This window comes from Artibeus jamaicensis, unplaced genomic scaffold, assembly GCF_021234435.1.
Source record: "Artibeus jamaicensis isolate MK-2021 breed Jamaican fruit bat unplaced genomic scaffold, CSHL_Jam_final contig_240, whole genome shotgun sequence".
NCBI classification, from domain to species: domain Eukaryota; kingdom Metazoa; phylum Chordata; class Mammalia; order Chiroptera; family Phyllostomidae; genus Artibeus; species Artibeus jamaicensis.
Window position 1 is genome coordinate 16,846,411 of NW_026521506.1, and position 7,618 is coordinate 16,854,028.

General features: G+C 37.9%; 1 pseudogene; it reads right to left on the bottom strand.

Moving 5' to 3' along the window:
- Nucleotides 1-1,284: 1,284 nt before the first annotated feature.
- On the bottom strand, nt 1,285-1,771 carry LOC119058105 (nuclear cap-binding protein subunit 2-like; annotated as a pseudogene).
- Between the last annotated feature and the right edge of the window lie 5,847 nt (nt 1,772-7,618).

Sequence of the window (7,618 nt, forward strand, 5' to 3'; positions counted from 1 at the left end):
ATGCAAAATAAATATTCTAGACTCCCCTCTTAGTGGAGAACATTGCTATAGAGGCTCTGAAATTCATTAAGTTAGTGAAAAAAAAAAAACAAAAACCAGGACAGGCTTCAACCTGAAAATTGGCCAAAACACATTTCCTGAGGGAAACATTGTTGATCATTTTTGTTAGGCAGTCTCTTGATCTTCAAGCAAATTTTTAAAACCTACTCCATTTCCAAGATCACTCTGAAAATGAAGAGAATAAATCTAATGGCCCTCACAGCAGCCTTCAACACATCAATGCAATGTTTTAACTCTTGTCTTTTGATATCTCATCCCATTTCCTACTGATAGTGTCCCTGACTTTCCTTAGAGTATTTAAGGTTCTCTGTAATACAAACCAACCCTTGCTTTTTTTTTTAGCTTTAGGAAAAACACATCTTTTGAAAAATGTGTTAGTAAATATCCTTCAAGTCCTGTACCTACCATATTTTTCAGACTGTAAGACACCTCCCCTCCATTTGGGAGGAATAATAGTTGTTAATGCTGCTGTTGAGTTCTGTTTACATTTACATTGGTAAAATATTTTGTTATTTATGTTATTAAGTATCTTACCACATTTTTTGCTTCAAAAATTTTTTTCCTATTTTCCTCTAAAACCCAGGTGCATCTTATCATCTGAAAAATACGGTAATTTCCTGATATATAAAGCATGTAAGCCGGTGTTCCCTGGGTCTGTCTAAGGGTTACTTTTACACCAACTATTTAGAAAGTTCTCTTGACTCAGAGATTAGAATTCAACGTAGGAACAAATTCTGTTGTCAAACATCTGTTCCTAATTTAGACCAAAGCTATACAATATCACAAAACTCCATTTGTTGAACTTTATCTCAAGGACACTTAAAATTTTTTTAAATAGTCATCTAGGTCCCAATGTAGACCATCAACCTACTTAGACACACATATGGCAAACAAAATTTTAAATGTTTCCAATTTTTCTGAAAGAAGTATGTGTTTATGGCTGATGGGTGAACATTTAGATAAAATCTGTTGCCAAGGAACACAGTGTTTAACTTGGTAAGAAAATCATTCTGGTAACCTGACACATGGCCAATATTCCAAGACTAGAATTAAAAGGATTTTTTTTTAGATTGTGTCCTTTGATTTTTAGAGGAAACCATGAAACAGCTTCTGGCTCAGTAGAGATATTAATCAAAGCTTGGTAAAAATGGCAGGTTTGCAGACATTGGGTAAAGGATGTAGAATTCAACAGGCCAAATGAGTGAGTTTTTCATGACGGGGTTCTTATTGCTCACTGGTTTGGGGCCAGTTTTCTACAGCCTCTCTCCCAGCATCGTAGTTCTGTAAATACTCATCTTGTACTTGGCCCAAAGACCATCCATGGCTGTACTGCCAGCCCTTCTTAAAGCCTGCATTTCAGTCTGTGTGAATGATCTGGTCATCCAGTTCATTTAAGTACCACATGGCAGTGTTTTTGTTTTTGTTTTTTTGCATCTTCTCTTGAATAGTATTCCACAAAATAGAAAGCACATGCTGTTTTCTTTATTTTGTCCTGGCCTGTAATGATTTTCTTTATATTGCCACTTTTGCTGAGGAGTTCATAGATTTGTTCTTCAGTTGTGTGAAAGGAAAGATTTCCAACATAAAATGCATCACTTCTCATCAATAATTTTTCCTCTTCCTCATTGTCACCCTGGAAGTTCTGGTTCTAGTACTGGCTCAGCTCCACATAGGAGACTCTGTGCAGTGCCTTCAGGAGGCCACCCAACATAGTTCAGATAGGTGGACAACCATGAGATGTCACGAGCATTTCTTTTTCCTTAAGACACTTGGCTTCATTTGATTTTTGGGTTACCATATTTTCCTGCTTTTCTCCTATCTTACTGCTTACTTATCACTCTTCTCATTTTATCATCCTCTTAATGTTGGAAGTCCCAGGACTCAGTGTTTGAACTTTTTATAGAAGAATCATTTATACTTACACATGGGTGATTTTTATCCTGTTTCAGGGCATTAGATACCATGATGACTTAGATTTCTAGCCTTGTATATGTAGCTGTCTACTTGACATGTCTACCTTGATGTCTAATAGACATTTCAAATTTAACATGTCCAAAAGTGAACTTCTAATCTTCCCTCCAAACCTGCTTCTCCTGTTGTCTTCTCTGTCTCAGTAAATGGTAGTTGCATCCTTCCAGTTGCTCAGGCCCCAGAACCATGCCCTCAATCCTGATTTCTCTTTATCATTCATTTATAACTTATATACAGTCCAATTCTTTGGCAGATCATGTGGCTCCATTTTTACAATATATTCAGAATCAATCAATTTTCATCACCCCCACCACTATCACCTGCTCTAAGACATCATTATATCTCACCTGCAAAAATGTAGTTGATTTGCCTGCTGCCACTCCAGTCTTCTAGCAGTTTGTTCTCGATACAGCATTCAGAGCATTCCTTTTATATATATATATATATATATATATATATATATATATATATATATACACATATATATTTATATTTATATTTATATTTATATTTTATTTATTTATCTTTAGAGGGGAAGGGAAGGAGAGAGGGAGAGAAACATCAATGTATGGTTGCCTTTCGTGCGTCCCCTCCTGGGAACTGGCCTGCAGGGAACTGGTCCGCAACCCAGGTATGTGCCCTGACTGGGAATTGAACCGCGATTGTCTGGTTCGCAGGCCTGCGCTCAATCCACTGAGCTACACCAGCCAGGGCAGAGCATTCCTTTTAAAATGTTATCTCATGTTAATCCTCTTCTAAGAACTTCCAGTGACTTCCCATGTTGCTTAGAGAGAAAACCAAAGTTCCGAAAATGGCTTATAAGGCCTTATATAAGCCATATGTAAGGCTAGTGGTTTAAAATAGGGCTTCTGTCTTGATTACATATCTTAACACAATTTTTGCTGCATATTCTCTCTCATATGAAATGCATCTATTTTCTTTACTGGGTTCAACGTTCACACTTAAACAGTAAACTTTGATATGCATTATGTAGCACTTATTTCATTTTGTTTTTTAGTATTAAGTTTTGATCATCAACTGTTTTAAAATGTATTTTGCCTTTAAATAGAATATGTTCATCCTATAAACACTTAGTAAGGGCATATTATATTCCACACACTTGGGTTACAAAAATGAAGAGAAAAAGGGCATATTAATAACCTTCACAGTTGTGAGAGAATGATTTTATTGTTCATGTACATGTTGAGATATGTACAATCCCCTAAGGATTGTATATTATTCTTCAGATATAAGCAAAGACATTTGAGTAAATACAGGATAACTGTTTCCCTTTTTGATTTTTCTATCTCCCCTTTATTTTTCTACTTTTCAAGTGATGTAAGAGTTTCTTTATTTCTGGCTAGGCATTTGCTGGCTTCATCAGTCCTGTTTAGTTTCACACTTTTCTAGTTTTTTTCCATCTTCTGTTTTTAATAATCATTCTCTTTTTCAAACACAAATGATTCACATAGACTATGTCCTCAGTACCCACTATCACTAAGCATGTCATTTTATGTACAGTAGACTCTTAAATCTCTAGGTGTTTGTAAATATGATTTATGCCTCATCTATTTGATTTTTAACCAACCATATGGCTATGGTTACAAGGTAATTAATTTATTTAGCATATTGAGGAGAGATGAAAGATGAAAAATAAAACCATTTGTAAATAAAAGGATTTTTAAAAATCTACCCACCAGTTGTTAAATATTGCATTTTGGGTAGTATTAAGAATCATTTTACTATTAGTGGCTGAGTACTCAAGTCAAACCTTAAAGGAAAAATATCCTGTGGAAGAGACACAATAGTGACATGGATCCCAGCTCTTGGTGTCCACGGTGTTATGGATGAGATGAGACAAATTCACATGGGCTACTGAGTCCTGTGGAGGAAAAGGGATGGTGTGGCTTCTCTCTCAAGGTGACAGCACCTCAACCCTTGCCTTGACAAGCTTCCATTGGATTCAGTTTGCATAGGAATACAGGGTATATAGGTAAAGCTCATCAATCATTGCCATGCATAACTGATTAAACAATAGATAAGCTTCAAAGAACTCTGAGGGCTTATTCTGAGTCAGGGTCAGATAGTTAAAGAGCCATAAAACTTTAGGGAACAAACTCATTTTATGCTCAGACCCTTATCATTTAAATTGAGTGTATTAGCAACAAACTAAGCAAGCAACTAGAACAGGAACAGAGCCACATAAATGGAGATTACATGGAGGGTTATCAACAGGGGAGTGGGAGGGGGAGAGAGGGGGAAAATACAAAGAATAAGTAGCATATATAGTAGGTAGAAAATAGACAGGGGGAGGGTAAGAATAGTATGGGAAATGTAGACGCTAAAGAACTTATGACACATGACATGAAGTAAAGGGGAGAAATGTGGGTGGAACAGGGTGTGCAGGGTGGAGGGGAGTGAAGGGGGACTGAGGGGAACTGTAATTGCATAATCAATAAACTATATAAAAATTGAATTAAAAATAAATTGAGTGTATTAGCAAAGTAGGTTTCATAGGATTTTACGCATTCTTTCTTAGGCCTAATAGTCCTAGAGAACCTGCTCTTTTTAGCACAGGGCCACACCCTCCTCCAGCATTGTTTCAGGCTTAAGGCATTGTAAGTCAGGTGGGGGAAGTAAGGCAGCCAAGAGATCAGGGGACTTCTTGCAGACAGAATGAGGGCTCAGGCTATGTCAAAGCTGAGGGGCGAGGGTTCATCAACCCCTTTCTCTATAGCCCCCCAAGTCCTTCCCCTGAGGGCCCCTTTGCAACCATGTCTGTCTTAGGTTGTCCTCTTTTGAGGAATCTTACCCATCATTGGCTAATTAGTCATCCCCCACCCCCACCCCGGGCCAAGCAGGGTAAAGAGAAAGGGGGCAGAGGTGGTACATCTAAAAGGAAGATAAGCTTTGTCTCCTTAGTGGCTTATAGTCCCCAGGTCCTTTACTCAGCCTTAGCCATGGGGGATTACAGACTTCTGAAACCAGGCAGGGCAGTTCCCAACACAATAGAGTGCACATATTGTACACAGATGAACCTGCAGTTAAATTGAGGCTTAGCTGTTGGGAGATGACCAACAACCGTTTCTTGACACAGTCGGGATGGATGAGATGCATCTACACAGCAGAGGCAACTGTGGCTGGATTTCCTATCTATCTCTCTCTTGCATGTTTGTCTTTGCAAGTAATAGGTGGTGGGATTTTTAGACACATGCATTTCAGGTCCAATGATCTGCATAATTCCAATGAAGTTATACAAAATAATTTCTTGGCCAGAGAACAAAGTCTCCTCTATTGAAGTAGCCCCTGAATATCTAAAAGTTGATGGAGTAACAGTCCCTCCTCTACCTTGGAAAGGAATATGTATTAATTAGAAGTAGACAGGCAAGGAAACAGGAGACGCTGGTTAGCCATTACAAACTAAGCACGTAGAAACAATTACCAAGGAGTCAAAGTCCATATTACATAAAGAAACATTTTAGACAGAAAGATACATAGCTAAGTTAGACATCACAAAGGCCTTATAATGAATTTCCTAACTTCTGCTTGGTCTAGCACATCCTTTTGCTCCATGTCAAATTCTAAGAACTGTAATAAACAATAAGAAATTCAAACTCTGTACATAGAGCTATTTCAAATTGTCTGATTAATGGTTCTCCTGGCCAAAACTTTCATTTAACATAACTGAAACTATGGAAATTCTTATACTTTTCCTGCTTACCTCTGTATTGGTTTTTTTCTGTTTGACTGATCACACCATGCACCTGTTCCTTTAATGTTATATAACAATCTCTATAAAAATAAAGCCTAAATCAAACTCAGAGAGTTTGGTGAGACCCACACAGGCTGGCTGTTCTTCGGCATCCAATCAGGTGTCTGACTCTTCATTCATCGCCTGAGCCATCCACCCTTTGGGGATCCTGAACCCTGCTGAGGCTGGACCCCGGCACTTGGCCACTTGCTAGCTGTGTGAGCTAAGGTAAGTCATGTGATCTCTGAGGCAAAATTTCTTCTCATATCATTTTATTCTAAATTTCAGAATATATAAAGCACTTAGTATCACAGAGTAGGTTCTTAACATATGGCAGTCATCATTGTTTGTACAGCTGGAGTTTTTTCTTTCATAAATTGCTGTTTTTTAATTTATTTTTCCAAAGATTTTATATTTATTTATTTGTAGAGAGAGGGGAAGGGAGGGAGAAAGAGAGGGAGAGAAACATCAATGTGTAGTTGCCCCTCATGTGGCCTCCACTGGGGACTTGGCCCACAACCCACACATACGCCCTGACTGGGAATCAAACCAGTGACCCTTTGGTTTGCAGCCTGCACTCAATCCACTGAGCTACACCAGCCAGAGTGAATTGCTGTTTTTTTTTTTAAAGATGGGGTATATTTTTGGTAGATAGACAAATAGACTGACTATTAACATTCTGGTGAATAATCCCAGCTCTCTCTGTGACTGTCATATTTAGCAAGAGTTTTCTGGAAAGTACTTGCTTCATATTTGATTTATTTTATTTAATTTACTTATGTTTTAAAAGGTGTTATGTGAAAACAAGGATTCTATGATGAGGATCCTTTGGATCACATAACACCTTTTATTTATTTATAATTTTTAATTTATTTATCTTTAGAAGGGAAGGGAAGGAGAGAGGGAGAGATACATCAATGCATGGTTGCCTCTTGTGTGTCCCCTGCTGGGAACTGGCCCCTGCTAGAAACTAGCCTGCAACCCAGGCATGTGCCCTGACCAGGAACCGAACCATGATCCTTTGTTTCGCAGGCCTGCGCTCAGTCCACTGAGCTACACTAGCCAGGGCTTAACACCTTTAAAAATACCAAGCACTGTAGTGTTATGCTTGCCCATGGACCAGATGTTAACATTTATGAGTTAGTATCTTTACCCATGGACAGTATTAGAAGTGCTTCACTAACAGAGTAACTGTGGGGCTTTCGTTTTATAGGGAAAAACTTTTATTACTATACAGATTTATATATTTTCTTTTTTAGCTTTTTTCATACAATCATTTTTTTATTCAACTTTGATTGTATTTGATTTGGTCTAAAGCTTATTTCTTTTTAAAAATATTTTAGTTATTTATTTTTAGAGAGAGGGAGAAAGAAAGGGAGAGAAACATTGATGTGCAAGAGGAATATTGATTGGTTGCTTCTTGTATGCTCTCAGCTGAGGACCCAGCTCACAATCCAGGCATGTTCCCTAAGAATTGAACCAGCAACTTTTTGGTTTGCAGGGGAGCACTCAACCCACTGAGCCACACCAGCCAAAACTAAGGCTTATTTTTTACAGCTTTCAATGTGCTTTCATGAGACCAAACCCTAATCACCTTATTTGGGATTAGATGTCAAATCTCTTCAAACATTTACAAATTGTGCTTGGTTTGTGCCATTTCTATAGATGGCCTGAACAGCCATAATCACATGATTTTTCCTCACCTTTTTTCCTGAAAGTAATTCCAGATTGGGGATGTCTTACTTTTGTCCTTATGTGTCACCTATAGTTGTTATCTCCATTTTATAAATGAGTACACTGAAGCCCAGTGAGCTCAAGTAATTTTCTCAGGATCAT